We start from the raw sequence: 7,105 nt of genomic DNA, 5'->3' as shown, positions 1-7,105 counted from the left end.
CAAGTTAGGTTGGTCATTGCCCAGAAATCTCTAAAGATTGAGGCAGTGAAACAATGAGAGAGAAGGTAGCAACTGGCAAGATAGGATTTAGCAAAGGATTATGAATACTTAATCTTTATATAAACAATTTTTTTTAGTCTCTAGGATACTAGAATAGCTAGAAGGAAATAACTGATATGGTGGAACTGTAATATATAACATGCTTTGAAATTTGCTCTATAGCTACTTGTTAAATTATATTTTGAAATATATCACATTTCTGTATATATGCTATAGTTCAAAATAAGGAAATAACTTAGATTGTGGAACTGTAACCCATAACAATCTTTTAAATTTTCTCTATAACTACTTGTTAAATCATACTTTGAAAGTTATCACCCTTTGGTATAAATGTTATACTTCACAATAATAAAATAACTGAAATGGTGGAACTGTAATCAATAACATTCTTTGAAATTTGCTCTCTAACTACCTTTTAAATCATACTACAAATGTTATCACTTTTCTGTATATGTGTTATATTTCACAATAAAAAAAATGCAAAAACAAAACCCAGAACCTTCCTCTAGGGAAAAAATGAGGGAAACTCTAAAATATTTGCAGATAAACAGAACCTGAGAGAGTTTATCAAGAAGAGACCTGCCCTACAAGAATTAATAATGGATTTCTGCTGGTTGAGGGGAAAAGACAGGGGTAAGAGGCTTAGAGGTCAGTGTAGAAATGAAGATCAACAGCAAGAGTAACTAAAAGGGTAAATGCAAAACCCAATAATACTAAAGCCTCAATATACAACTCTATTCTTTAATTCATATAAGAATCAAGACACAATTGATCACAAAAAAGCATATTTCCTGAGAATGGATGTGCAACATATAAAGTGGTCAAGTGGAAAAAAAAAAAAAAACAAAAAGAGAGATATGGCAGCAGATATCGTGTATGCTATTTGAATCTTATTTGGCATCTCTGCAAATTATTAGGTTGCAGATGTAGGTTTTTTAATATAACCCCCAGGGAAACCACAGAGAAAGTATTAAAAAATATAAAAAATATACAGAAAAAGAAATGAGAAATGGATCAGCAATAATACTGCATATTAATGGATTAAATGCCCCAATCAAAAGACACAGTTTGGCAGAATGGATTTTGAAAAGCATGATTCAACATATACTGTTTACAAGAGACTCAACTTAGACTCACTTAGATTGAAAGTGAAAGGATAGAAAAAGGTATTCCATGCAAATAGTAACCAAAAAGGAACTCAAGTAGCTAATTTATGGACAAAATAGACATTAAGTCAAAAGCTGTTATAAGAGACAAAGAAGGACACTATCTATTAATAAAAGGGACAACACACCAAGAAGAAATAATCATAAATATTTATGAACGTAACCACTGTGCCTCAAAATACAGGAGGAAACACCAGTAAAACTGAAGGGAGAAATAAAGACCTCCGCAATAATAGTTGGAGACTTCAATAAACCACTCTCATCAATATTTAGAATATCTAGACAGAACATCAATAAGGAAACAGAGAACTTGAGCAATATGATAAATGAACTAGACTCAACAGACATATACAGAATTTTGCATTCCAAAATAGCAGGATATATATTCTTCTCAAGTGCACATGAATTATTCTCCAGGATAGATACATGTTGGCACATAAGACAAGTCTCAATAAATTTAGAAAGATTGAAATCATACAAGGATCTTCTCTGACCATAATGGAATGAAGCTGGAAATCAATGACAGATGGAGAACTGGAAAATCCACAAATATATGGAAATTAAATAACACTCTCTTAAATAATCAGTTGGTCAAAGAAGAAATTGCAAGGGAAATCAGTAAATATCTGGAGATGAATGAAATGGAGAACACAACATATCAAAACATATGGGATGCAGTAAGTGCTGAGATGGAAATTTATAGCCCTAAACACATTAAAAAAAGAAGAAAAAGCTAAAATAAAAAACATAACTGCACACCTGGAGCAACTAGAAAAAGAACAAGCAAAGTAACCCCAAAGAAAGCAGAATGAAAGAAATAAAAAAGATTTGAGCAGAAATAAATGAAATTGAGAATACAAAAAATAACAGCAAGAATTAACAATACCAAAATTTGGTACTTTGAAAAGATCAATAGAATTGGCAAACCCTTAGCTAAACTGGCAAAGTAAAAAAGAGAGAAGATGCAAATAAATAAAATCAGAAATGAGAGGGGGAACATTGCTACTGACCCCTCAGAAATAAAAAGGATCATAAGAGGATATCATGGAAAATTGTATGCCAACAAATTAGACAACCTAGATGAAATGGACAAATTCCTAGAAACATACAAACAACTCACACTGACTCTACAAGAAACAGAGGACTGCAGCAGATCAATCATAACTAACGAAATTGGATCAGGCATCAAAAACGTCCAAAGAAAAAATGCCCAGGACCAATTGGTTTCACAGGTGATTTTTGCCAATTATTCCAAGAAGAATTCATACAAATTCTGCTCAAACTCTTCCAAAAAATTGAAGAGGAGGGAACACTACCCAACTCATTGTATGAAGCCAAACTTACCCTCATACCTAAGCCAGATAAAGATACTACATGGAAAAAAAATTACAGACCAATGTATCTTATGAATATAGATGCAAAAATCCTCAACAAAATATTTGCAAATTGAATCCAATAGCACACCTAAAGAATTATACACCATGTTCAAGTGGGTTTTATCCAAGATATGCAAGGGTGATTCAACATAAGAAAATCAATTAATGTAATACATCATATCAACAAAACAAAGGGAAAAATAGTCTCTTCAACAAATGGTGCTGGGAGAACTGGATATCAATATGTCAAAGACTGAAAGAGGACCACCATCTCATACCATATATAAAAATTAACTCAAAATGTATCAAACATCTAAATATAAGAACCATCTTCAGGATCGTGTGTTAGGCAATGGTTTCTTAGACTTTACAACCAAAGCACGAGCAACAAAAGAAAAATACATAAATGGGACTTCTTCAAAATTAAAATCTATTTTGCATCAATGGACTTTATCACAAAAGTGAAAAAACAATCTACTCAATGGGAGAAAATATTTGGAATATTTCACATATCTGAAAAAGGTTTAATATCCAGAATATAAAAGACATCCTACAACTCAACATTAAAAAGACAAATAACCCAATTAAAAACAGGCAAAATACTTGAATAGACATTTCTCCAAAGAGGATATACAGATGGCTACAAAGCACATGAAAAGACGTTGAACATCACTAGCTATTAGGGAAATGCAAATCAAAACCACAGTGAGATACCATTTCACACCCACTAGAATGGCTACTATTAAAAAACAGAAAATTACAAGTGTTGGAGAGGATGTAGAGGAAAAGGAACACTCATTCATTGCTGGTTGAGAATGTAAAATGGTGCAGTGGCTCTGGAAGATAGTCTGGCAGTTTCTCAGGTAGCTCAATATAGAATTGCCATGTGACCTGGCAGTCCTGCTATTACGTATATACCCTAAAGAATTGAAGGCAGGGACTTGAACAGATACTTGCAACTCATGTTTCTAACAGCAGTATTCACAATTGCCAAAAGATGGAAACAACCCAAGTGTCCATTGACTGATGAATGGATAAACAAAATGTGGTATATACATAAAACAGAATATTATTCAGCCATAAAAAGGAATGAAGTCCTGATGCATGTGACAACATGGATGAACCTTTAGGAAATTATATTGAGTGAAATAAGCCATGCATGAAAGTACAAATATTGCATGATCTCATTGATGTGAACTAATTTTGTTAGGCACACTCAAAAGAGTCAGAATCTAGAATATACCTTCCCAGGGGATATATTGGGTAGAGAATGGGGAGAGCTGATACTTATTTTGTACAGAATTTCTACTTAGTTTGATTTTAAAGGTTTGGAAATGGATGGTGATGATGTTAGCACACTATTGTGAGTGTAATTAACAGCGCTTAATTATATATGTTAATGTGTTTGAAAGGGAAAGTTTTGGGTCATGTATGTTACTAGAAGGAAAGTTAGAAGATAAAAGCATGAGACTGTATAACAGAGAGAACCCTTTGTGAATAATAGACTGTGGTTAATAGTATAAGTATAAGGATGTTCTTTCATGAATTATGACAAATGTACAACACTAATACCACTAATAAGGTGGTATATGGGAAAAAATACACCTAATGTAAACTATGGACTATAGTTTAGTATTGTATCAAAAGTATCAAAAGTTCCAAACTAATGCAAAGTGACAACAATAGGGGAGTATATGGGGACATTGTATTTTTTACATGACTTTTCTGTAAACCTACAACTTCTCTAATTAAAAAATAATAATAATTTTTAAAATACAGTTGAAAAAGTCCATGAAAGAGTGCAAAAAATAAGTGAGCCCAGTTCCCTATCAAGAAGGCCCTAGGAGAGTCCAAGATATAAACTGAGGAGATACCAAAAAATCTGAGTTGAGGATCAGGAACTAGGAGAAACAGCCAAGGCGTCTTTCATCCTGTGGACATTTTAAACAAGCCACTGACTGCCCTAAGGTAGCTGTTTGAGGCCTTTTAAAGACATTTTTCAGCAACCAAAATAAGGTCCCATTTAATCTCAAGATTCTCTGATGGTTGAACTACTAGATTTCCACTGATAATAATGATTTTCATTTTGTTCACAGCATATGATGAGGACTTAAAATCGTCAAAGAGTAGTATGGGGTGCTGATTACACTCAAGTTGAAGTAACGAGTCAGCCTCTAGGATACGATCTTATGAGAGAAAGGAAGCTGGGGTGTAAAGGGAGCATGAGGGAAAGCAACTGTAGAAAGAAACACATTAAATATAGAATGTTTGTGAAAAATGTTCAATTTCAAATGGGCATCTCCTGATTATAAAGTCCCATGTGACAATACCTCCAAAGCCTAAACAAATATACTGAGCATGGTGTTTCAGTGTCCCAGAGCTTGTGAAATTGTTGGCAATACAGCAGCAGGATGTGGAATAGCCAGAGAATTAGGTGGAAAGGAGACCTGGAAAACAACGAGAGGCTGAGGTTTAGCAACTCTCCCAGATGCTTCTGGATAGGAAGCCTCATGACCAAACCAGTCCCAGCAGGGTTTTTTTTCACAAGTGAAGGCTCCATCTTCCTATATCTCAAATGCATCATGCAGTCAGGAGGAGCCAAACCCTTCCCACCAAGAGAAATAATGACCATATTCCATGGTTCAGGAAATGAGTTGAAAGCAGATGTTTAATAAAGAAAGCCTTCACAATGGGGAATGGGAACAGAAGTTTGCCTGGACTCCTGCTGGTTCCCCATCCTGCTATCCTTGTCAATGCCCAGCACTAGCTACATAAATCAGGGGTGGTGAAATTTTTGTTCTGAACACTGACCCACAGTGGTGTGTGTGTGTGCGTGTGTGTGTGTGTGTGTGTGTGTGTGTGAGAGAGAGAGAGAGAGAGAGAGAGAGAGAGAGATTGATTCAAGGCCATGTAACTAAAAAGCACTTTTTTTCTCCCCGAGGAGGAACAAATATAGAATTTTCTATTCATATTGTTTTTAAATTAGAAGGTAACATTGCACTTGCATGTGATCTTTTTTATAAAAAATTAAACTTGTTCTATGTTATAGCCAACTAATAGAATGTGGGGAAAGAAGGATTGAGGATACAGGGAAGACGATACCAGGAAAAGACTGGGTGGGAAAGAAAAAGAGACAGATCTCATGGTAATGAAGGCATGGGTTAAAAAGACCGGGAGGGCGACTGCTGAGAAAAACAGTGAAAGGGCTTACCCCAGTGTCTTGGTGTGGTCTTTGAAAAGTTCAGGAGCATTTTAGCATTTTTAAAAAGTATAGCACATTTAAACTCTCTTTTCTGCATTATAAGATCACATTTCTGCCTTTATTTTCAAATTTCAAAACTGATTTTTAAAATAAGACTTTATTTTCTCACAAGTTTTGCCTGCGTGAAAAGGAATGAGTTGACTGTTTCTTTTGGAATCTTGGAGGTGTTTCCAATTTACTAGCTATCCCCCAACATCTTGTCATTGCGAAAATAAATTGCCTGATTTCCTTATTAGCCTCCCCCCCCGTTTTCTTTTATTTATTTGCTTGTTTTTCCTTTTTAGTTGGATTATTGTGGAGAAATAATGCAACACAAGATGAATTTAAACTCAGTATAATTGCATGTAAGACCAGGTAGGCATTTTTCATAATTGGATTCTATGAATTGAAAATCTTCACTCTGAGACCCACTAGATCAAGTGACATTTATGAAACACTCATAATGTGTTTCATTATGAAACTTGACTAGAGACAGGTTAGCATCTTCTTGGTACCACACCTGTCATTTAGGTTGCTGCCCTATAGTGGCACCTGTCAGTGTAGCATATGTCTTCTTACTTCAGCTCTCCCCAGGATAACAGTATTGAGAAGAAAACTAAAAAGATGCAATCCATCCAAATGTTACTTCTTTTATCTTTTTCTTTTATACAAATGGAATTATACAGTATTACTTTCATTTGTTTGTCTTCTTTCACTCAGCATAGTTATTTTGAGATTTGTCTAAGTTGTTGAGTGTATCATTTGTTAATTGCTTTTTATTGTTGAATAGTTTGAAACAATTTGTTCATCCATCCACCTATTGATTGACATTTGGGTTCTGTTCTGGTTTGCTAATGCTGCTGTTATGCAAAATACCAGAAATGGATTGGCTTTTACAAAGGGGGCTTGTTTGGTTATAAATTTACAGTCCTGAGGCCATAAAAGTGTCCAAACTAAAGCATCAATAAGAGGATACCTTCACTGAAGAATGGCTGATGGTGTCTGGAACCCTTCTTTCAGCTGAGAAGGCACGTAGCTGGTGTCTGCTCTTCCTTTGCTCCCATGTTACATTTCAAAATGGTGTTCTCCAAAATATCTCTGGGCTTCTGTCTCTCTTAGCTTCTCTGGGGCAAACTCTGGGCTTCATCTCTTAGCTCAGCATCTCCAAACATCCTTCTGTCCACATCTCCAAGCATCCTTAAGCATCAGCAAACATCTCGGTCTCCTGGCTTAACATATCCCAGGGTGTTTCATCTCTCTGC

The sequence above is a fragment of the Choloepus didactylus genome, chromosome X (assembly GCF_015220235.1).
Source record: "Choloepus didactylus isolate mChoDid1 chromosome X, mChoDid1.pri, whole genome shotgun sequence".
NCBI lineage: Eukaryota > Metazoa > Chordata > Mammalia > Pilosa > Megalonychidae > Choloepus > Choloepus didactylus.
The sequence above is the reverse complement of the archived record's forward strand: the minus strand, read 5'-3'. Positions refer to the sequence as shown.